Consider the following 24693-nt stretch of genomic DNA (forward strand, 5'->3'; position numbering starts at 1 on the left):
CCATTTGAGTTTTTTTGGCATGGCGATCTGCCAATATAATGGCTGCCCGGAGGGGTAACTCTCTGGATGGATGGAGCTGTTTTAATCTCAGAGTGGCAGACCTCTATGACCTTGTCAGGAGGTGTCCTAGGTCTGGGTGACTGACGAGACTCCCCACAGGCACGGCACATAGCAGGGAGCGAGACTCGCCTCTGATGCAGTGGAGAGTGGCGGGAAGAGAAAGATGAGACAGGGAGCTTACTGCTCAGACTCACATATAAGGTGGAAAGAAGCAGCAGCAGAGAGATGCAGGATGAAGTACATTAGACAACAAAATGTATGGAGGTACAGCAGACTTCTAGACAAAACCGAAACGTAGTTATTAATATGCCATTGATGTTTTCCTGAACAGTTATAAACAGCATGCCATTTTTGTTGGGCCATTAGGCCATGCCATTTTTCACACCACTTCCTTCTCAGCAGCAGGTGCTGTTCAAGACTGAAAAAACAGAAATGTAGAATGCAGGACATAAATTGCTAACCACGCTAGCAACAAGCAAAGGCTGTGTATTTATACCTGTTTGGAACATATTTAGCATACAGACGGATACAACTGCTTTTCAAGCCTGTAGGTGTCGGGTGTTTGAGGTTTTTGGTAGAATTTTCATTTAGCCACATCACAGTGAAGCAAGTATATAGCATGGAGAAAGGGACCTAAGTTAAGGAGGTGCAGTACAGTGAATGTGAATTCCAGCATCTTCAACAGCATTTCCTTTCACTTATTACAGATATTTGAGAAAAAATAATCACAGATATAAATAGCAGAATTATAGCAGGGAAAGTACCAGTTGAGACCACATTCCTACTGTAATTATAATTACACACACACACCTCTTTTTAATTCACTTCTGTCTGTGGCAGACTTGCACTACTAAAACAAGGACTTTCTCATACCAACAAAGTCGGTATTCATATTCATGCAGTGCACATTAAATGTTTGCCTGGTGACTCTGAGCAAGGAAAGCATGGTGACAAGAATGATGTTCAACCCAATCAATTTAAAAAAAAAAAAAAAAAAAAAAATCAGATTCATTTCCTTCTGTAAAGCCCACATATTTCCATACTGAACAGTTATATTTAGCTGATGCAACTAGGGACTAAGTGTCTTGTTCAGGGTAACGTTGGAGGGTCACAGTGGGGAGTTGAACCTGGGCCTCCCACATCAAAGCCATGCGTCTTATCCACTGCGCCATCACCACCCCAGTGCTTAGAAAGTGCTAAGAAAATAATATCAAATCCATTTCTGTGACCATCATACAGCAGGATCCGAAGCTTGTTGTTTGGCCCCAGGTAATCTGAAAATGAAAATTTAGCATTGGGTTGTTATGGAATGCCAGATGGATGGAAGGGTCAATTATTAAAATCTTGACTGATGGTTGTGGTATACAACCGCCTTGTCCTTTAATGTAACATCATTCACACAGTTCTATCACTGACCATCTAGACACTTAATCTGCAATTAAATGCAGCGTTTTTGTGAAGGTGGATGGGTCAATGAGACTTGGGACTCATGTTTGTTCCCTTCAAACATTCAAGCCCGTCTGAGGCACTGGTTACAGTGCTGGCTGTGTTGGATCAGTCTCCTGGCACAGCTGTTGCAGCAGGGTGCTGGCAGTTTGGAGGTTGGGTTGTGTTTGTTGTCAGTGTCTGCCACCCGTGTGTCAATGCTGGCAGGTCGGGTTTGGCACCATATACTGTGAGACAATTCTGCCTCTCCCTGGGCCCGTGTTTCACACTTTGAAAGGGCCTGCCTCAGTTGAGAGAAGTGCTTAGTCCAACAGCAGATTGAGCATTATGATAATGTTGTTGTTTCAGGCCATTGCAGGAATGAGGGAATGCATGACCAAATTCATGAGGGAATTAAGGAGCAGGACTGCAGCATGGCAAACTTGGATTTACAGGACTGTAGCGTCAATGTAATGTAGTACCTTCATCTGTCTTATATAAATATTAAACGTAGCGTATAAACCAAGAATTGCCATGTGATTGTTTTATCTATAAATGGTTACCAAATAAATTTCCAGAACATGTACGATATAACAATACATATGTATATACGACCCCTATACCGTGTATTACAGTATCAATCAGCAAAGGTTTTCTGGCTCAGCCTTCTTACTTCAGGATACTGCCTAAGCTGACTGCTCACAAAATATTTCAGTCCAAACTCAACCTAAAGCCAATGTTTAACCATCTGTTAAAGTTCAAAAGTCAGTTAATAATAATTGCAATTGCAGTCTTCCAGACAGAAGTAGAGCGCCGTAGTAGGAGTTGGTTAATTCGCTGTGGAGTTGGTAGTGTGTGACCATCACCTGCAATTCATTTTCATCTAACAGCTCATTGTGGCTGATCCTTCCCTTCTTATTCATTTACTCAATGCAATATTCAAAAGTTATCTGCCGTCAGAAAACTGACAATTGTCTTGTTTTGCTGATAGCGCTAATCTCTGATCTCTACGCTTCTTGTGAGCACATTACAATAAAAGTCAGCCCGTGTTTCCACAGTTTAATGCTTATTATGAATTGGCAACAGTAGGAAATGTTGGTTTGCTTTAGTTGTAACTTAATTCAGCTCTGATACAGTGTTAGGTGAGTTGGCTGATGTCATTGATACAAAAAGAAATTGGATTACATACATGCATTGCTTACTGTGAATCCTTTGTGGGTGTGAACGCAATTTTAATCCAGCACAAGAACAGCGGACTATGCCAGTAACAATGAAAACTAATATGCAGAGGCAATTACACAATGTTAACAGTGAATGGCGATTGCTTTACAATGCTGACCATGAACTGGATCAAAAAAGGGGTTTGAAATCTTAAAGATTATAACACTGGCTTTGGACATTTCACACAAACAAGAGGGAATGACTGGTCAGGGTATAAAGTTGCATTCAATTCAAAATTGCAGTCAAGTCAGCAGACTGTAAATGTAAAGACATCACCAAGCATTACTTTCCCATCTTACATATACACAATCTTTAACCCCACTGATTAACTTACCACTTAACCCTAAAAAAATATTTCAACCTCTGCTTCAGAGCATATTAGAGGAAAAAAGGCTCAAAAAAAGTGAGTGGTCATGAACTGGACTGTAGAAAACTACAATTACAAGACAAAAACATTATTTCTCAGCACATTTAGCACATATTAGTATATTCCCTCTTGGCAAGAATGATAGTAATTTAGATTTACTGATTGCCTTTCTGAGAAACATAAATCATTTACCATAACTCTGTAATTACTGCTCATTATTGAAAACTAAAAGTGATCAATTTATGTTAATCCCAGTGTCAGGGTTTAGCTTAACACATGCCCATATGATTGATTTAAGACAATCGACAAAGGAAAATCTATTTCACACAACTATCAATAATGATTTAATGTGATGTTAATAATGCAATTTAATGTGATTGTGTTGAGATGATTATGTGTTGTGCTGTATTTCACAACTGTGAGGCATGCGACTTTGCATTGACAACTAATTCCATGAAAAGTGAACAAATGGTAATGAGTTCAGAGAAATCAAGTCACAACTGCGGCTGAATGTTAATTTGATCCAGGAGCTTAACTTCACCTACACATTCACTGATGCCTAATCCATGTGTTTTGCAGAAAAAGAACAAGAGTAGGCAGTCAGCCGCATGGAGCCTTTACCTGCTCTTTGAAAGTGCCTAAGCGTGTTAGGGAGGGCTGGGAAAAACATTGATTTAACTCCCTCTAACAAAATAGATTTACAATTAATGCTGAAATCCAAAGTATTGCTGTGAGTGATTTTAACAGATCGCACAGACCAGTGTATTCCCTGCTGAATGCACTTATAATTTAATAACTGTTCACAAATGATGTATAACATATTTTATCTTCAATACAAAAATAATATTGACTAATAGTGCAGCACATTTAAATCCGGAACAATAATTATAGTGTTATATTCTTAGTCAGTATTATTATTTTTATTACTACTATTATACTACAGAGGCAAATGTAGATGTACTGAAGGGTGAGGGAGAGGTCAGTCAAATTGACCAGCTCTTGTGAAATCATGTGTGGATGAACCATGGGCATGTAGGGTCTGTAGAGATGTTACACGTAATTTTTTCCACTTCTAGGGCAACACTGCAACATATGGCGTGCGTCAAAACCCTTCCACCCACTGTTTCTATGTGTGTTCAGCACTCATTGGCGGCGAGTTGATACTGAGTCATTGAGGGATGATGCAAGTCGACTAATCAGCTACGCCACTGTCCAATTTCCCAGCATTGTTATGCCCCCCCCACAGCAACACATCCCAGCCACAGTGCTGTAGCTGAGGAGAGCGGACAACTAGCCACTGCTCTGCACTCCAAGTCGGCCTGCGCTTTGGATGGTTTTTTAAAGGGCTGGTTAACAACTGATAAAGAGGTACAATAGACCTTTCTCACAGCAGGCATTTTGGCTTGTCATAGCAGATGTAATTGATAACATTAAAAGCGACTACATTCCATTTACATGAACTCGTACCAGGGTCTTGGTGTCACACTTCACTGTCGTGGCTTACCGAGACACACATAGAAACTGAGCCATTGCTAACGACATTTGTTTCACCCATATCGTTCCTGCTGTGACAAGTCAAAATGTCTGCTGTTGAAAAAGGTCTATCACATCTTCTTTGCGCTGAACACATTTTCCGACTGATAGTCTACCAGAGCTAACTTGCTTGTGTCTGTCAGCACCAAAGCAAAAGATCTACCAAGGACACAAGTGATTCCAGTGGCTTACATGACAGGCAAGGTGACCAACTGGAGCAAAATTCATGTATTTATCATCATTTTAACATACTGAAGAGACAAGATAGGCATTTGTCACCGGACCAGCTCAACCCTAATTTTCATTTCAGTCATGCGGTTCTTCCTCCCCTTCATCCCGTGATACCCACATTTATCTCCTGTCTCCCCTCTGTCCTTCTGTGTCTTTGTCCTTTTCTTTAGGGATCTCAATGTGACTTGGGACAAGGGTTCAGCCCTCTGTCTTGGCGCCCTCCCCTGTATCCTTTTATCCTCCAGGCCACCCAACTTTTATTAATCTGACAACACGATTACACCCTGCTTTCCAGAAATTATTCAGCAATCTGTTGAATCACCAAGACGGTACTAGACACACGTCAGAATATTTATCTGTTTGTTTTTAAAATGCATATAAGAGAAAGCCATTGCATGATATATGTTCATCTGTAACAAAACATACATCCATCAGCATATGACTCATACATAAACATTGGATACGTATAGAAGAACAGACAGTTTTCTTGCAAAATATAAGCCTTCATGTTTATGCAAACATGTGGCACAGTTCCATATCTGCACATCATGCATTGCATGTCACTAATGAGCAACAGCAGGAACTCCCTACTGCATGCGTCGTTCAGTACTCCGTTTCCAAATTCCATTCGTTCAGTTCAAGGTTAATTGTTTTCCAGGGTAGACACAAATGGCTTGTAAGTAGCATGTTCATGCAGCTGTTGGTACATGTTTGTGTGTGTGTGTGTTCGTGCACGGGTCTGCCGCCGTCAAACCAAATCAGCATCACAATTAACATTAGATTGTAAATAAAATAGACGTGCGTATGTTTATCCACCTCTTGTGAATACACAGTGACAAACGCACACACACAGATGCATTTTGTAAGTAAATGCTCAGCTGTGTTTTCACATGAAGAAACAATCAGTCAACCACATCAATCAGTCAAACAGAGACACAGAAAAATGAGCGCAAAGAAAAGAAACATACGCACACGTTGCTTGTAGCGGCGACTGGGCCAGTGTGAAACCAGTAGTGAGAATATCTAGGTTAGGGACCTAATTTTGAGGGTGGCAGTTCATCCACTCACATAAATACTCCATACAGACCAGAATTCTGCCTGAATGGCTCAATAATTGAATTTTACATGCAACCACCAAGCACACGGTTAACTAGGCAAAGTTTGGTGACTCATGTTTGAATGGAATCTAGTGTCACATTTAAACCTTTCTGAAACTAACATCGACAATCAATATGGGATTCAAACACTGGATGGACTGAGTACACTAAAAATGTCCTTTCAACAACTTGAAGATTAAAGTTTTTCTCAGTCGCTTTGGTGCATTTTTCAGATCAGAATTGAAATTCTCAAAACTAATTGTTCAACCTCCACATCATCTCGTCACTTGTGCACATCATAAAAGCACTTTCTCATTGTTTTGAACAAATTGCAAATGACTTGACACACTGATGCAAATGATTATGTAGAATTGTCTGCTGTTTCCTACATTATCAATTGCTTATGTCCTGCTGATCACAATGAATTATACCAGTCTCTGTTGAACAATCTTACCCCCCAAAACATCTAGACACAAGGTCATTGCATTAGTCACTACATGCAAAATGGTTGAAGATAGATAGATAGATATCTCTGTGATACAACATGCAACAGTCCTGTCTCTTTTTTTTCTTCTTACAATGACATGCTCTGTCAACAAATTACAGTACGAACAGTAAAAGCATAGCTGTGATTCCTGTCCTCTCTCCTGCAATGTATAACTTTGTACTGGTGAAAGTGATATATGCCAGACTAAAAAAAGTGCAGCCTTGTGCATTTTCAATCATTGTCATCAAAATCTTAGCCAAAATGTACATCAAAAATTACTTACAGATTACACTGTGTATTGACAAGATGGCTAAACATTTTGACTTGCTTGTTCATAAACGAGAGACAAGGACTTGTCGTTCTGATGGCACTGACAAGTTCAATGACAAAGATTTGCTTTTGAGAGATAGACTAAGGATTTTGAGCAAGTTATGGCCTTTTGCAGGTAATCCACTGTGTTGTGCCGTTTGTACTACCTGTTTCGAGAAATGCACTTACTGTTGTGCAAATGTTAAGGATGATTCGAGAAATGCACCAAAGCGAATGAGAAAAACCGTAATATGACCTTCCTAGAAAATGCTTTTTTCAAGTATGTACAGAGACGTTTCTAAATTCCCAAATTAAAACTACTTAGCTGTTTAATAGTAGACATTGAGGCAGCAAACGGTGAACCAACTACATGACAGAGGTCATTTGGAGGTCATGACATATCACTTGCAGGTTCTAACAAAAAGTCCTCCAAAGAACGCCCTCTACAATGAAACATAAGCTTTTTCTGATGTAACGCCACTATAGACAAGCCAACGTTCACGGTTGGAAAACAGACTCCATTTTTTGATGTGACAATGATATGTTTAAGGTTTGATTAGGTTTAAGCACACAAACACTTGGGTAGGTTTAGGGCAACTTTATTAAAATTACTACTTCATTAGGTTATGGAGGGTCATGGCTGCAGCAATAAGCACTTGGTTAATGTTGACGGTTGGACTTTGTGGCTCCATAATACCGTCACACAACTTCCTCCTATGCTCCCTAGGGCCACTAGAAAGGTTTTGGCGTGAACATGCATGTTTTCTGAGGATTTGCTCAAAAAACAGATTTCTTGGTCTCAGTTCTAAAGAAAACTCACTGATTTGTCTCATTTACCTGCATGGAAGAATCACCTTTAGATAGGCTACTTTTAGATAGCCCTCTAGAGGACTGGGAGGAGTCATGATATCTGGCCAAAACTGAAAATACCATTTAGACCAGATGCAAACTGTTACAGTAATGGCTGTTCAGGACATTAATCCCAATAACACTGATATCAAATGAATGAAGAAGAACTGGTATTCATTGTACATGGGAGTGTCAGAAGCTCAGAGTGTTCAAATTACCATTAAGTGTCTTTCCTGTAAATACAGTACTTCCAGTAAACTAATTATGTAAACAAATAATTTTTTGTCTGTTAAAGCCCAAATTTGTAGTTGCTTTAAAGGGGTATGTATAGACCTAAGTCAATGCATTAATTGAGTTAAGTTTGGCAGACAATAAATCGATCGATTCATTTATTTCAGTAATTCAACTGAAAAGGTGAAACTAATATATTATATAGACTCATTACATGCAAAGAGAGATATTTCATTGATATAATTTTGATGATTATTGCGTAGAGCTTATGAAAACTCCAAATTGAAAATCTCAGAAAATTAGAATATTGTGAAAAAGGTTCAGTATTGTAGGCTCAGCTAATTAATCCAAAACACCTGTAAAGGGTTCCTGAGCCTTTAATTGGTCTCTCAGTCTGGTTCAGTGGAATTCACAATCATGGGGAAGACTGCTGACCTGACAGTTGTGCAGAAAACCATCATTGACACCCTCCACAAGGAGGGAAAGCCTCAAAAGGTAATTGCAAAAGAAGTTGGATGTTCTCAAAGTGCTGTATCAAGGCACATTAATAGAAAGTTAAGTGGAAGGGAAAAGTGTGGAAGAAAAAGGTGCACAAGCAGCAGGGATGACCGTAGCCTGGAGAGGATTGTCAGGTAAAGGCCATTCAAATGTGTGGGGGAGCTTCACAAGGAGTGGACTGAGGCTGGAGTTACTGCATCAAGAGCCACCACACACAGACGGGTCCTGGACATGGGCTTCAAATGTCTTATTCCTCTTGTCAAGCCGCTCCTGAACAACAAACAACGTCAGAAGCGTCTTACCTGGACTAAAGAAAACAAGAACTGGTCTATTTCTCAGTGGTCCGAAGTCCTCTTTTCTGATGAGAGCAAATTTTGCATCTCATTTGGAAACCAAGGTCCCAGAGTCTGGAGGAAGAATGGAGAGGCACACAATCCAAGATGCTTGAAGTCCAGTGTGAAGTTTCCACAGCCTGTATTGGTTTGGGGAGCCATGTCATCTGCTGGTGTTGGTCCACTGTTCTTTATTAAGTCCAGAGTCAGCGCAGCCGTCTACCAGGACATTTTAGAGCACTTTATGCTTCCTTCAGCAGACGAGCTTTATGGAGATGCTGACTTCATTTTCCAGCAGGACTTGGCACCTGCCCACGCTGCCAAAAGTACCAAAACCTGGTTCAATAACCATGGGATTACTGTGCTTGATTGGCCAGTAAACTCGCCTGACCTGAACCCCCTTAGAGAATCTATGGGGCATTGCCAAGAGAAAGATGAAAGACATGAGACCGAACAATGCAGAAGAGCTGAAGGCCGCTATTGAAGCATCCTGGTCTTCCATAACACCTCAGCAGTGCCACAGGCTGATAGCGTCCATGCCACGCCGCATTGAGGCAGTAATTCATGCAAAAGGGGCCCAAACCAAGTACTGAGTACATATGCATGATTATACTTTTCAGAGGGCTCACATTTCTGTTTTGTTTTTTTATTGATTTCATGTAATATTCTAATTTTCTGAGATTTTTAATTTTGGGGTTTTCATAAGCTGTACGCAATAATCATCAATTATATCAAATAAAAAGCTTGAAATCTCTCACTTTGCATGGAAAGAGTCTATATAATATATTAGTTTCACCTTTTAAGTTGAATTACTGAAATAAATGAACTTTTGCAAGATATGCCAAAAGACATCCACAATCCCCAAGTCCTTTCGTTCACAAAAATATAAAATAATGCCTTTACAAAGTGGATCCTTTACATTTTAGAGATATTTAATGCTCAACTTTTGGTGATCATATTTATTTTGTTATCATAGAGACACAGCATTTCATGTAGCATGTCCATCCAGCCAGCACCTTTTCATCAACCACCTTTATGACACTGGATTGTCCAAAGATTTGTTAACAAACACTCCAAAATGCCAAAATGAAAAGTATGTCACAGGAATGAAAATGGTCCATACACGTAGGTGTTATACAGCCTGAGGGCAACTGCGCGGTATGGGAGGAAAATTTAGCTTAATAATCAGAATTGCTGAAAGCAAACTGCCTTACATGTGAGAAAATGTTTTATTTCAGCTATAAAATATAACGTCTGAATCACCACTGAGTTAGCAGCCTTTTGGCGTTTGGTTTTTTGAGAGGAAGTTTTAAAAAAAAAATATATATATATATATATATATATATATATAAATAAACAAACTTTATGTTGCCATCAGATTAAACTGCGTTATAAATACTGTATAGAGATCACACACGATGTGATGAAAAACCTCAATGTGCTGAACACAGTGGAGGAAAAAGAGAACGCTGTAAAATCAGCTCTGTACTCCATGTTCAATATTCCACTTCAAAATCACATTCGTTCTGCTGAGGGTTAATTGCAATCTGGGGAAGACAACGCCATGTACTTGCAGGAAGTCACTGTGTGTTTGTAGCCGAGTATGTCTGTCACACTAAATCAGCGTCACACTCGTAAGTTAAACTGACATCTTGGTGTATATCCTCCTATTAAAAAATACACACACACACACACACACACACACACACACACACACACAGAGAGAGAGAGAGATATGAAGGCAGGTTACCATCGGCAGTGTTGCCTGCAGCAATTATTAAGGTCGTTATGGGCCAGAAGAGACTGGCACAGTGGAGCTCCTGTTTGGAGACTTAATCGACAGGTGAACTCTGTATTATTTTGACTGCTGGGTACCGAAGTCAAACAAATAAATACACATGGCCACACACAGCACCAGCATGCACATACACACACACAGATGCCCAGACTGCCATGCCTGACCTGACAGCCGCCTACCCTCTGGTTCCCCAACAGGTCAGACTCGTTAACTGTTTTCCACAGCCATTTAAAGCCACTTATTCCAGGAAACGACACACTCCCCTCCATCTCTGCTGCACCTCACTCTCTTGCTCCCTCTACCACTCTTGTTTGTTTTATGACAGGTTCCCCCCATCACCCCATCCCACCTCACCTCATCTCTCTCCCCCACTGACTGCGCCCTGGCCATTTAGTAAAGCCTTTTAGGGCTTATTGTCTATGTCGAGCAATGGCCAGACAAACCTGCATGGCCTAATCAGAGTGCAGGGAATTCATCACACTCTTAAAGGGAAGAGAACTGTTGATGCAATTTGTTTCTCCCTCACACTGTTCAAGAGGCAAAAACACTCACAGATCAACTACATAGCTCCACCGAGAGAGAGAGAGAGAGAGAAACAGCCGTAAATTGTGGACTTTTAAGGCCATTCAATTCACACAATCATAAATATACACCTGCCAAACTCCCACAACTGGTTAGCAATCACATTTAAACTGTTAGAGTATTATAAGCAATTGTTCCTTAATTGCTTCATGATACGCATGCCATAGAAGGATGGATTAGCAGATGTGAGTGTGGCTCTCAAGACTAAGCTGCTTTTTTTTCTCCATGTTAGCTGCCACATCTGGCATACAGACATTTAAATTGGTTTGATCCTGCCAATCAGTCAGTCAGGCAAGCAGGCAGTCAGTCATTTACAGATAAATTGCCATGAAGCCAGTCAAAAATCAGGTCAGCAAAGTACAGTCTGTAATAACGTGAACAAGAAAGGAAAGTGCTACAAAACGTACATTAAAAAAAACCCGACAAGAGTCAGGTAGAAAGTCAAGATGCTGATCAAACAGTCATTTCTTAATTCAGCTATCAAGACATCCATTTAATTTAAAGAATTTGATTTGACAAAGGGGGAATTCTAACTTAAATATGGCCAAATGTTGAATAAAAGTGGAGCTGACAGGCCCGTTTGTCTTGGATTTAATTACAGGATGCTCAATTACTTTTCATTACTAATGTAATTTGTTCTCTAATTTGGTTAAATGAGCTCTGAACTTGGGGATGGAAACCTTTTCGTTTAATTGTCTGGAAAACAGAGAGGCTGAAGACTTGGAACAACTGAGCACATAACGGAGCGATCGTTCGTCTTATATTGGCTTTTATGTCCAGAAATTTGTTTAAAATGATGTGACCACCTATATGTTGAATTATTAAGATGTGCGAGTCATCACAATTTTTCGGTACTTTTCTATTTCAAAGTCAGACACCTCGCTGGGATTATGTGAACACAAAACATGTAAAAACATGGCTCTGACCTCATCACATGTTCTTAACAAGCTCAGCACAGCAACACGGTGACAATAATAAAAGTTTTTCCCAAAACAGCACCAGATACAGACCCCACCACGCCAGTTTTTAGAATCTACTATATATGGGCCAAACACCAACCACAATGATGCATTTCTGAATCAAAGCACCTCCTCATTCTGGGAAACATCTAGTGAAATGAGGCGGATAAATCTAAAGCAGCAATCCACCTGATATGCAGCAGCAGGCTAAAGCTGGGCAGACGCTGTACAGATTTTAGAATTGGGCTGAATTTCTGCCAGAGTGGTCATTTGACATGCAGTTTGAGTGCGGTCATGTCACTAGATCAATTGCCTGAAAGATCAACAATTTGGCTCTCACACCATAGCATGAATTTCTGGCAGAAATTTGGTTGGGTATCTTACAGTTTGAGCAGTTCCACTTATGCTATCAAAAGACATGACAATGAGTTTTTAAAAAAATATTAGAGTAGTGGTGGGGTTACATGTTGTGGCTAAAACTGTAGTCTTGACTGATCTGTGATATAAACATAAGAATTTCACTGCGGCCCATATTGTCTACATCTTCCTTTTTACTTTCCGATCATAGTAAAGTCACATTTATATTTACTCATTTAGCTGATGCTTTCAACCAAAGTGACTTACAATTGCTATTTACTGTATGTCAGAGGTCACACGCCTCGGAGCAACTAGGGATTAAGTGTTTTGCTCAGGGACACATTCGTGGATATGTGGCAGTGGTAATCGGACCCAGATCTTCAGTGTCGTATCCACTGATCCATCGCCAATCCTAACAGCCTGATTGCACAAAGTAAGTCTCCCTTTCGCGTCTTCTTTTTTTGTCAACATTGTTGAGGATGCAGCTATTTTGTTTGAATAAACGTTACTGGAATTGTCAGTGGACAAAACCACTGGGGGTTCTGTGCTTACATTCAGAGTTAAATTGGTTGCAGTTGCAGGTTCAGGGAGTGGAGTAGAGATGAAAATTAACACCCGCCAATTGCGGGTAGGTTTTCCGTTTTGGTGGCTAAAGGTTGGAAGGCTACCCGCCACAGTGGCGGGTAAATGTATTCGGCATGATATCGACATAATAACAGTATTTGACAGTAACTACCTGCAGACGAGCATTCTTGTTTGTTGTGTGTCACACTTAAATTGGTCCAAGGTTACCAAAGGATCTAAAATTGTGTAACACACGGATTAGGGGCATTCATTGGTTGTTGTTTATGTTCGTTTCATGTTACTTGTGTTGGATTGGCATAGATTTGTAAGGGGGTGGGCAAAGGGAAAGAGGGGAGAGTGTAGCTGCTTTCATACGGAGATCAACGCGGGAAAAAAATATCCACATATAAAAGTCGCTTTTGCTTAATACAGAAATACAAAGTTTGCAGCATTATCCAGCAAATGTGTGTGATTTCACATAGGGTACTTCCAGTCGGCTCGGAGGCATTGCGAGGCTACCCAGCCGACCAATCACAGAGCTTACGGTCCGCGTTGACTCGACGTGTAGTTACATTTTTGAGGAGGTGCACGTCAGGCGACGGCGTAGCCTCTGCGTAGCCCCGTAGCTTACACCGTCACCTACGCCGTCAATTTGACGCAGAAGTATAAATTGCACTTAAGAGAGAGCATTGGTGAGATTTACGTTGAATGATTAATATGTATCTTGTAAGTTTAGAAAACACTGTTAATACCGTATTATCTCAATTAAAAGAACAGAAACAAATGTGACACCTTGGAAGGTGAGCCAAAAAGTTCATTTTCACCCCTGGAGTGGAGAATGGTTGATTACAAGTGGCCTAACACAATGTAAAAGATTAATAAAAATGCACAATGTCTGCACAGCTTAAGACACATCAGTGATGCAGCAGGTAATAATCAACTTAGGGATATTAAATGCCATAATTCATGACTTCCAGCAGATAGTTTCAATTTATGAAATGAAGCAGACAGTTTTAAAGGTTCAGTGTGTAAGATTTAGTGGCATCTAGTGGTGAGGTTGTAATTTGCAACCAACTTTCCAGTCTACCACTGCCCCAACCCTTTCAAAGGGTATACTACGGTGGCTGAGTACAAAAGGTGTCCCTTCAGAGACAGGAGAGAGAAGCCAGTCAAGAAATGAGGTTTCTTTAGGTATATTTATTAAGAAATTATATTTACTAAATTATTCAGTAAAAGTATAGGTTATTGCGACTTGGCCACTGACAGATAACATGGAAAAAGTAAGCCAAGAGTGTGAAACACTGACACTGTTTCTGCACCACAGTCCATTATTAACCACATAATCGATAAAGTTTATGCAAATACTGACAAGGGAAACACATTCATTCTCTGTTATTATGGATCCTCGCCAAAACTGCCAGCCAACAATAATATCTGGCCCACAGCCAGATTATGGTGATTACTTTGATAGTGGCAAAAAATAAAGAAAATAAATACTTTAATAGCGGTGCTGAATTAGATGCAACGTGGCGACGTCCATGGAAGGGGGGACCCGCTGTTATGTAGATATAAACGTCTCATTCTAAGGTGATAAAAACATAACAGTTTATTATATAATGTCTTTATACACAACTGAAAAGATAATTATGGATCTTACATTGCATTTCTGTCAATAAATCTTCAGAAATATTACACACTGGACCTTTAAATTATGAAATGTTATGTAACATTGATGAGCATCAGACAATCAGGACATCAATATTAGTTCAAGGTTGGCAGTAGCATATAGCATACAAAAGAAGAAGCTCAGTGGTTCACTGTACCTACTTATGAGGTACAGTAAACATCACATGCAGTAAAACATTTGCTTGTGAGCTGACATATTTCTGTATCCTAATGCTTAGCTAAATATGAAGTGTGTGAGGAAAAGGAGACTACGACAAAAGCATGGCTGAGATTCCAATGAAGACAATATTACAGCCACAAAATAAAAAAAAAGAGAATGGTCTTTGTGCAATAACAAGTAAATTGTAAATTCAATCCATAAAGCAAATATAGAACTTTACTCTTTGCTACAGACTTGTAGAGCCAACAGGAAAGCGTGGAATGGAAATAAGTTATTCCAAACCAATGAAGCCCATAAAAACACAAAATACTGAAACATTACTAGTCATATTTCACAACTAACAATGTCTAGTATGGAAGTGTCATAATACACATGCCAAACAACCACCAAAAGAAAAGTTAGCTAAGGAAAAGTTAGTTGAGTCACTAACTTACTAGAAATGAATAGGCCTTTTTCATGTTAGACATTTTGACACCTGTGGTTTTCCCGGTATGACAGTATCTACAATCAACCATAACATTAACTCCATTAAGGTTTCCCAGGTTCATTAGATCTGTGTGCTCAAGCATGACAAACTGAAACAGTAAATGGAACAGAGCATAAGGTTATTAACTACTACTGTGTTTTTTCTGTAATAAGAGTCAAAATGTCTGCTGTGAAAAAGGCCCATTGTTTGCCCACTTCATTAGTTTTAGTTAGGTGTATAATTAACCTGGCAGCTGAGTGTAAATACAGCACAAACACAAGACATAGAGCACATATCAGAAGCCAGCAAGGACATTAACAAACAACTAGCAATAGCTCATACCTTTCTGATGTTAGCAAGCTTGGTGACGTGATGCAGTGGAATAAATCCATCTTTGGAAAGTGCATGTTTGAAGCCGACAGCTAATAAGATAAACACCCAACAACCATTAGCTAGCTAGCTAATGCACCGTGAAGCTGCAAGCTAGCAGAGGAGAAAAGGGGGCAGGGTATTGACAGGTTAAATATTCCACCTTACTGCTAAGGTGCGTTAGATTTATGTCACAGTCGCAAGAGTATATCACATGATGTGCATTTGAGTTCTCTGACTCTTCTATTTCTCATCTTGTCAGCTTAGTGAGCACGGTCATCTGAGCCTTTTCAACATTGTACAGAAAAATAAACTCTTTAACTTTTGCTTTATTCACAATAGATTAGAGAGAAAACATTTATTTACAAGTTATAATGATCCAATCATTTGAAATCATTTCTTATTTAATTTTCAGCACTGTGAGTGTGGCAGGCCCAAATAAACAATCACCTTGTTGTGTAACACATCTCAGTAGATTTGATGCACAAGTTAATACCTCGTCCAACATAGTCAAATAGGCTGATTTAGTTAGGTATCTTGACTTTTGAAGACATTTATACACATAGTCTATAGTATGTCACATAGTTCTCACTAATACATTTAACAGGTCATAAAATATTTGTGTCAGGTGGATGCAATTTATTAAATATAGGCTATTATAGCCTATGTTATGAGAAATATTTTTTTTACGTGGCTGCTTTTTGAGAATCAAGCTAATAAGCCAGGAAAAAATCTGATAACATTAATGGAGGAGCACAGTCTGCAGCTTTGCTTCTTTTTGCAGAGCTTGGGATAATTGAAATTGCACGTTTGTTTTTAAGTACTTTCGCTGGGAGGTCTGTCCTCTCGCATAGAAACTGATATATTCATAGATACATAAATACCACTGGCATGTCTTTGTTGCACCCCCAGGGTGAAACCTTGCCTGTTATTGTGAAGAACTCCTCTTCATAGAGGGGGGGATATGCCTGTGTGATACTGTATTGATTACCTATCTTTTTTCCCCCTGATATGTGTTGCTTCCATTGCAAGGTTACTTTGTAAGTTTGGATACAAAATGCCGCCCACTGCAGCTGATAAGGATTCATTTGTACACAGGCTACGGTTCATTCCCAAATGTACATCAGCACTGTGGTTGCTGCTGTAACAAAGCTTGATCCGAGGCCTGCCGGGACAGACTCTCTAGCATGTGGAAACATGCATGTACAAATGCACAAACTACACAGCTCAAGGGCTGAGGGTATGCTACCCATACAGAATGGATAATATGAATTGTAGATATTACATACTGGGAAACATCCATACATGTAAACTCAAAAGGATTCTTACACAAGTTTTCCAAAGATCAGAGCGAACAGAACTTCCCGCAAGGCACTGCTTATATGTATATAGCACAGTATTGTTGTGATCAATAGAAAAGACAGACATGCATGGATATTTTCTAACTTCTGGAGTACACCTAGCATGTGTGTGGATGTGCACATGCTCATGACTGCCAGTCATTTTCATATAGCAAGAAATTACATTTATGCAGTGTTTGTAGTAATTAGCATATAATGTTTTCATACATTATTTGGGAAGTGATTGTGCTCCTCAGGCAATTACATCAAGTGCCACATTTATTTCACATATAGCACTATATTGCATTGATTTAGGGGAAAAGAGCAGTGTTAGAAGCTACAACGCTCCAAGGAGGGTGACACAAGAGAGCTGTGATATAACAGAAACGTGAACAGTGATGACGAGGGTTGGATGTTGGAGTGTTAACTGTGTCAATGAGGCAACATCTCATCTATTTTTACTGCTACTTGAAAATATGAGGGTATAAATACTAAAAACAAAAGACAGAAACTACCCTACAGGCAAAGCTTTTTATCTAAGGAGATTATCCAGACTGATTCAAGCGTGTTTTATCAGATTTAGCAAGCTCTGTTGTTGGGGAGAAAAAAAGGAATAGTTGGAAAACCCACACTGTGTGAAACTGCGTGGCAACCAGCATGCAGAGCCCAGAATGTTAGTTCTGATGCTGCATGATAAATGAAAGAACATGTGATAAAGAATCTAAAATTGAACAGGATGGCTTAATGAACTCTCAAATCACAAATGGTATCCCTAAAATAAAGTAAAGTGATATTATAGATCACATAACATACTTAAACAATACCTACTCACAATTCCTCACAGAAGACATATTTCTGTGAGTTGTAATTTGTTAAACCGGAAAATAATGTTCCTTTGTCACGTTTTAATAATTTTTAGAGAAACGGTGTTTCACAAAAAAAAAACATTTAAAAGACCACAAAGTAAACATAATTTTGTGTTATAGAAACAGGTGTTTTAATTTTTCAGCACCGGAACTCCACAGGGGATATTCCTGTCTCCTGTACTGTTTACCCTTTACACCTCGGACTGCTACTGTGGGGTGTATCAGCAGAGACCAAGTGTTCTGGACATGTTTGTCGAATGGTGTGTGCTGAAACACCTGCAGCTCAGAGTTACTTGCGTCCTTTAATGATGCACCCCTAATACATTTTTCATATTTTTATTCTATATCATTTCTGTAATTTGGAACAGTTGACAAACAGGGATGACGCCATCTACTTAGGTGTGAATCTAAGTGTTTATTGAATATGAAATGTATGAGAAGTGAGAAGCAGATGGGAATGGTTGAACAGGATTACGGCTGTGATGTGGGAAAGGCTTTGTGGAGGACCCACCATGGCTTCCAGGCTTGGGAGACCCCCATGAGTGTATCTGCAGGATACGAGAGAGGCTATGGGAGAGGAGAGAAAGAAATGAGGGAAGGAGCGTGGGTCACGGAAAATGAGAACAAACAGGCATTTATATATGTGTGATAGTAATGTGGTCCTGCCCTACAACTTATTAAATTGTCTACTGCTGTGACATAGTAACACTGATGCATCTTTCTGTACTTTTTTTATTGCTTATAATTTATTACATACTGACATGTACCTTTATTCTGGCATTCCACCAATCATTTGTCATTTGCACTTCCTTTTTCATATTTTGAACCATGTTTTTAGTGAAAAATCTCAACAACTTTCATGCTCCCTTCAGGATGAAGGACAGACTGCCTCAGCATCCTTTTTTCTTCAGCAAACGGCGAACTGCTTACCAATTCACCACCTCCACGGATGGAGTCACCACTTTAAAAATTATCTTTGCACCCAGGCGAGGTGACCCATGTCCTGCCCAGACGAGTCCAGGTCCCCACCCCCCGCCAGCCGACCTGCGGCTGGGGAAGGGAGCGACTGGCCAAGTGACTGTTATGGAGGGAGAGAGGCCTGCTGACGCTGCCACAATCTCCTGTCTGGTGTTCAAGACGCCATTGTTTTACATGTGCTGCTTGTGTAAAACTATGGTAAGGCTTTTGAGAATGTGGAAACTGTTTTTTGAGTAAAACATGTTAATTACATTCCTCAAAGAGCTAAGTTAACTTCTCCCATCAAACTGTTCTAACATGTGCTGCTTGTGTGTACACTGTGGTGATGCTTGTGAATGTTAAACTGTTTATTAGAAACACATTACATTCTTAAAAGTGCTAATTCCCCACCACCAACCCCATCCCATTGAGCTAGCCATGTTGAACGCGCCGCTACGCTCACCGACGCCAAGCTAACAGTTCGCCCCGCGGCCCATACCGCTCTCCCGGTCAGAACCGAGTGAGAGGGTGGGTGAGGCCCGGGCGTCCACTTCGCTAGCCTGACCGCCGAGTCTGCACAGCCATAATGGTCCATTTCCATGACGTGACAGCCGAGAAACGAGCTGTTCTTACCGTGGAAATCGGGTAGCAGTGTACTGTAACTCCCAACATTCCCAGCGTGCCCACGAGGACTTGCACGGGCGCATTACTAGCTCACCGGTGGTGAAAGCGTGTTACATAAACAGACTCGCTGCCCTGCAGACATCTTTTTCGCCAAGCGGTCACAGCGCAGCTAGGCTAGTCCGCTATAGCCGGAGAGAGACAGCCAAAGTCAGGTCTCTCTCGGTATAGCGGGACGAAAGAGATCGCTAGCTGCTTCGGTTGGTTTTGTTTCCTCCACGAGCGGCTCGTAGCGCCTGTTGCAGCAGACGAGGCTGTCTACCCTGCCGCTGCTTCACATGGAAGCTGTGAGCTTGAGGCTGACGTCAACACTGGGTGACGTGTCAACCACAGTCACACCGGCTGTGGTGCGTTCAAGGCCAAGTCGGCCTTTTCGATTGCAGCCCTTGGAAAAAGTCTAAGCCTTATTTATTTATTTTTTTAAATAAATAAAAAATAAGGGTGACAGAGGGACAGAGGCTGATGCACACCACCAGACCTCCTCCCTCCGTTATGCGCTTCAGTCTCCACAAAACTGCAAGTTCACCAGTGCTAAGCTAATGATCCGACCTAGGGCCCACACTGCTCTCCTTGCTAAGCTCGAGAGAGAGAGAGACAGTGGGAGGGCCCGGGTCTTTGCTGCGCTATTCAAACCACTGGGACAGAAGCCCATGTCCCATGTTGCTCTTCTGGTGGCATCTGAGCGAGACGGTAGTAGGACCTGGGCTTCTTCCTCGCTAGCCGGAAGTTTGGCGGTGGAGAGTGCCGAAGATGCTTTGTTCACGTGTACACATTTTCATGCAGAATGGCGACGCCGCTGCATGCTGACAAGCTGGGTGGACAGCATTCTGAGACGAGGCTACTCTCTTCAGTTCTGCTGCATACCACCAGTTTTCCTGGAAAATGGAAGCCAGTCTATCCTCTCAAGAGGAAGTGGACTTCCTGGCCGCCGAGATCCAGCAACTTCTGCTGAAGCAGGCTGTCATAGGGCATCTCTGTGCATGACATGCACAGAGGTCTTGCACCATGTACTTTTTGGTCCCCAAAAAGACGAGAGGCTTCTGAGCCATTCTGGATCTCCGCCACCTGAACCAGCATAATGAAAAAGAGGGCATTTCCACATGCTGATGATCAAGAAAATGCTGGAGCCAGTGCAGCCTGGCAACTGGTTCACCACCATCAACCTGAAAGACGCCTATTTCATGTCGAGGTGACACAGTAGCAGGAACTTCTAGGCTTCTCCTCTGAGGGGGTAGCCTACAAATACATTAGGCTCCCTGTCAACTACTCGCTAGCCCCCCACACACTCAGCAGATGCATCGCACTTCATCGTTATGCGAGAAGGGCATTAGGGTGCTGCTCGGCAGGGTGTCTTCATCCGTGTCAGTCTTCATAGATGAGTCTCTCACTGAATGAGGCGGGACCTGCCAGGGGAGTGCAGTGAGTGTTGTGGCCACACACTACACATACACAATCCACTCCAGGTTATGTTTCTAGTGTGGTGGTGCGTTTCCTCCAGCGCAACAGACAGGGTGAAGTCCAGGGAACCTATAGATGTGGGCATCAGGGAGACGGATCTGCCTACCTGTTCGGTGGGATCCATTTTCTCTTTCCTGCAGGGTCTGATGAAGAAGGGGCTGTCGCGCTGCAGCTATCTCTCCTGTCACAGGGGGTTTGGTGACAGAACAGTCTTCACCCACTCCCTCGTGATATGCTTTCTGCAGGGTGTGAGAAGACAGCGAACAGTGTCGTGTCTCTCGGCGCCTCAGTAGGACTTGCTGCTTGTGCTGGTGGCTCTAATATCTGTACATGATAAGCTCCTGGAGCAGTCCTCATTGAAAATGCTATCTCTTGAATAGCCCTGCACCTTGCTCTCACCTCTGCTAAGAAGGTGAGTGAGCTGTGTGCCTGTCAGTTCACCCCAGCTGCATGCTGGTTCTTGGTGTCCACAGTGCAGCCAGATTGAGACAACGCACTTCCTTTGTTCTTAAGAACATACGGAGCATGTGCAGGTCCAGGACAATAAATCTGGATGCTTTCTACCCCCCTACCCCACTTAGGGTGCAGGGAGGTGAGAGTGCATCTGTTGTGTCCATGTGTGCTAGGCTAGGGCGGACAGTCATCGGGCTCCACCCACTGTACCCATAGAGTCCAGTACATTTGAGAAACAACATACAAAATCAACAAAGCATCAAATATAGCAGGAGATCTACAACTGACAATACATACTAGTAAGAGCAGCAATAAATACTAGTAAGAGCTAATAGCACATATCGCATCAATGGGATAAATATTTAGGGAAAGAAGTGACAGTTAACAAAAAAGTGCAATCAATACAAGATAATTGTAAGGGGATAGAAGAAGAAGAGCACAGGAAGTGCATGTTAGATGTTAGGAGTTAGAGGTGTTATGAGAGGAAGTGTTCTCGAAAGAGATGAGTTTTCAAGAGCTTCTTGAAGTTAGAGTGGGACCCCCCCGCTGCTCTGATGGCGTGTGGTAGCTCGTTCCATCATCGTAGTGTCACAGCTGGGACTGGGGTCGCTTTGTGTGAAGGGATGGCAGAGCCAGGTGGCATTCGTTGGAAGAGCGATGTGGCCGAGAAGGAACGTAAACATGTATTATGGAGCTTAGGTAGATGTGCAGATCCAGTAGTCACTCTGTATGCAAGCATTTTATTTATTTGTTTATTTGTCAGGGACAATGCAAAGAGACACACTGCAACAGGTTACAGTAACTTGAAAAGATGTGTTGGGGTTTCTAGCTGAAGCTAATTTGCAACCCCGTTCCCTGGTTAGGCTACATACATCACCATCAACAACAACAACCAACCAACCAACCAACCAACCAACCATAACACACCAGTCAGGAAAAAATAATAGTAATAAATAAATAAATAGTCGTATTATATACGTATATCTGTGTGTGTGTGTGTGTGTGTGTGTGTGTGTGTGTCTGTATCTCTATATCCGTTTTGCGCAGTGACACCTTGCAGTTGCCATTTGCTGATCCCCTAGTGGCGATAGTGTTTTTGTCACATATGGACAAAGTACAGCTGTTTATTCACACTTTTAAAAATCTATTTGATAAAAGAGAACTTAATAAAAGTGATTTGAATCTCATTCTGGAGGCCATAGGTAGCCAATGGAGGTCACACAGTGATGGAGTGACATGAGTCCTTTTGGGCTGATCAAAAACCAGACGTGCTGCTGCGTTCTGAACCTTGTGTAGGGGTTTCACCACACAAGCTGGAAGACCTGCTAGGAGGGCATTGCAATAGTCGAGGCGAGAGATAACCATGGCCTGTACCAGAAGCAGGCATACTGAGTGAGGTAGGGCCTGATTTTTCTGATGTTGTATAGAGCAACGCGGCACGACTGAGAGACAGCAGCAACATGGTCTGAAAAGGACAGTTGTTCATCAATCATGACAACCAAGTTTCTCAACACCTTGGTTTGGGTGATGGTTGAGGAGTCGATTTGTAGTTTGATGTTATGGTGGATAGATTGCTTGGCTAGAATGACCAAGAGTTAAGTCTAATGGCATTCCCATTAGCTTCAGCTGTACTTTGTGTTTAGTGCTAATTACCAAATGTTAGCATACCAACATGCTAAAGTACATATATGTATTTCTCTCCTTTGGGATGAATAAAGTTCTTATTCTCTTATCTAACTTGTCATTGTGTCACTTTGCAATCCCTCAGATTTTTACTGACCTAATCTAACAATGCACTGTATCAGGGTCATATGGCTCGTTATTCTGACTGATTTGAAAATATAGTGCAACTAAACTAAGCTATAAATATCAATGCACTCGACCAAGGGAAGATCTTACATGTACACAAGTAGCCAGTGACAAGATGTGATCAACCTGTTTTGTCTGTCACTCACAATGTATGTTGCAAGCATAATTTGCTTTATGCAGTTAAAGCTGGGATGCTATCAACACTCCAACTTGAAATGAATTAAATATTGCAAAGTGAAAACAAATTGCTATGTACATCCCCCATAATATAAGCACATATATATAATGAGGGGATGCATGAATGGATAGATAAAATTATTTTGCAGTAACTATGCTTTATTGGAAGCATACTGTTGTCTGGCTTATGCTTTTGCATTTTAATCAGATGATATCATAGCAATGGCTGCACTGCCTGACTGACTTGCGACTTTCATAAATCAGGGTACAGTAGCGAAGGTTCCATTTGGGACATTTGTGTCCCCTGGTTTTTAAATTCACAGACATTCATTGTGTTTCAAGGAGACTTCAGCCATATAGCTTACTTTTTTCCCTCCTGAACAGGTCTTTAGTGTCTTGCTCAAGGCAACTTAATAGTAATAACAGAGTGGAGAGCATTCACATGTTCTCAAGATGCAGGACTCATACCAGAAAACACTCACATTGTACCAAGGTGAATGTAGCACTGCCACCGTTTCATTCTGCCCTTTACTGCAGTAACAGCTTCAATCCTACACAAAACATATCCATGTGACATTTCTTCTTTTCACATTATCCATTCAAATGTGCTCATCTGTTCTTTAATATTCTGACAAGTGGCAGAACTTTCCTGCTTCTTTTATTCTCCTCTCATGTTGACTTTAATGATGGTACTGGTGGTGGCAGCCAGTGATTTAAAACAAACAATATTATGATTATTTTTTTTCTAATTGAGCATTCATCCCAGGCGAGTTGTTGCTTTGTATATTTTTCTGTTTTCAATTGTTCAGTCAGGTAATTGGAAAAATTGTTCATGAATACAATGCCAAATGCTTCTCCAACAGCAGACAAACAGAAAGACGCCAGTCAAATACTGATTGAAAGTGCATAAATGCTCCAATCCAATTCAGACAATAAAACAACATAAATGCATCGGCTTAAGGCAAGTTATACAACCTCTACTTGAGATTCTATTCTCAAATTAGGATGAGCGTGTTTCTATTTGAAACGCTGTTATGAAATAAGCCTTCATTACACAGCAGCAAAGAATTCCTTCAACACAAATACTCCCCAGTTGCTTTTTAGAATAACACAGCATCTCTACAGCTACTTCGCAGGGGCCATGGAGACAGAGGGAGGGAGTTTAAATCATGAACTATTTAAAACACAGGCACATTGGGAACTGGCTGGAACTCACTTACTGGATAGTTGGCAGATATTTTTCAAATCCTAAGCAATGACAACAGCGAGCTTGGTGAGGAAGACAGAAAGACAGGGAGAGAATAAAAATGAAATGGAGAAAGAACACTGATCTTGAGGATGATTATGCCAACAAGTCAAACATGGGGAATG

The 24693-nt window shown here is 41.1% G+C and overlaps 1 long non-coding RNA gene across 1 annotated transcript in view; it reads right to left on the reverse strand.

Annotated features, from left to right (window-relative positions):
- Window positions 1-15708, reverse strand: part of LOC119896106 — an 82899-nt gene extending 67191 nt beyond the window's left edge. The window contains exon 1 of the long non-coding RNA XR_005443173.1: window positions 15555-15708. This is a non-coding gene — a long non-coding RNA (uncharacterized LOC119896106). The remainder of the gene's footprint in view (window positions 1-15554) is intronic.
- Between the last annotated feature and the right edge of the window lie 8985 nt (window positions 15709-24693).

The sequence above is a fragment of the Micropterus salmoides genome, unplaced genomic scaffold (genome assembly GCF_014851395.1).
Source record: "Micropterus salmoides isolate LMB-PRFRI ecotype aquatic unplaced genomic scaffold, ASM1485139v1 Ms_hic_scaffold_9, whole genome shotgun sequence".
Lineage (NCBI taxonomy): Eukaryota > Metazoa > Chordata > Actinopteri > Centrarchiformes > Centrarchidae > Micropterus > Micropterus salmoides.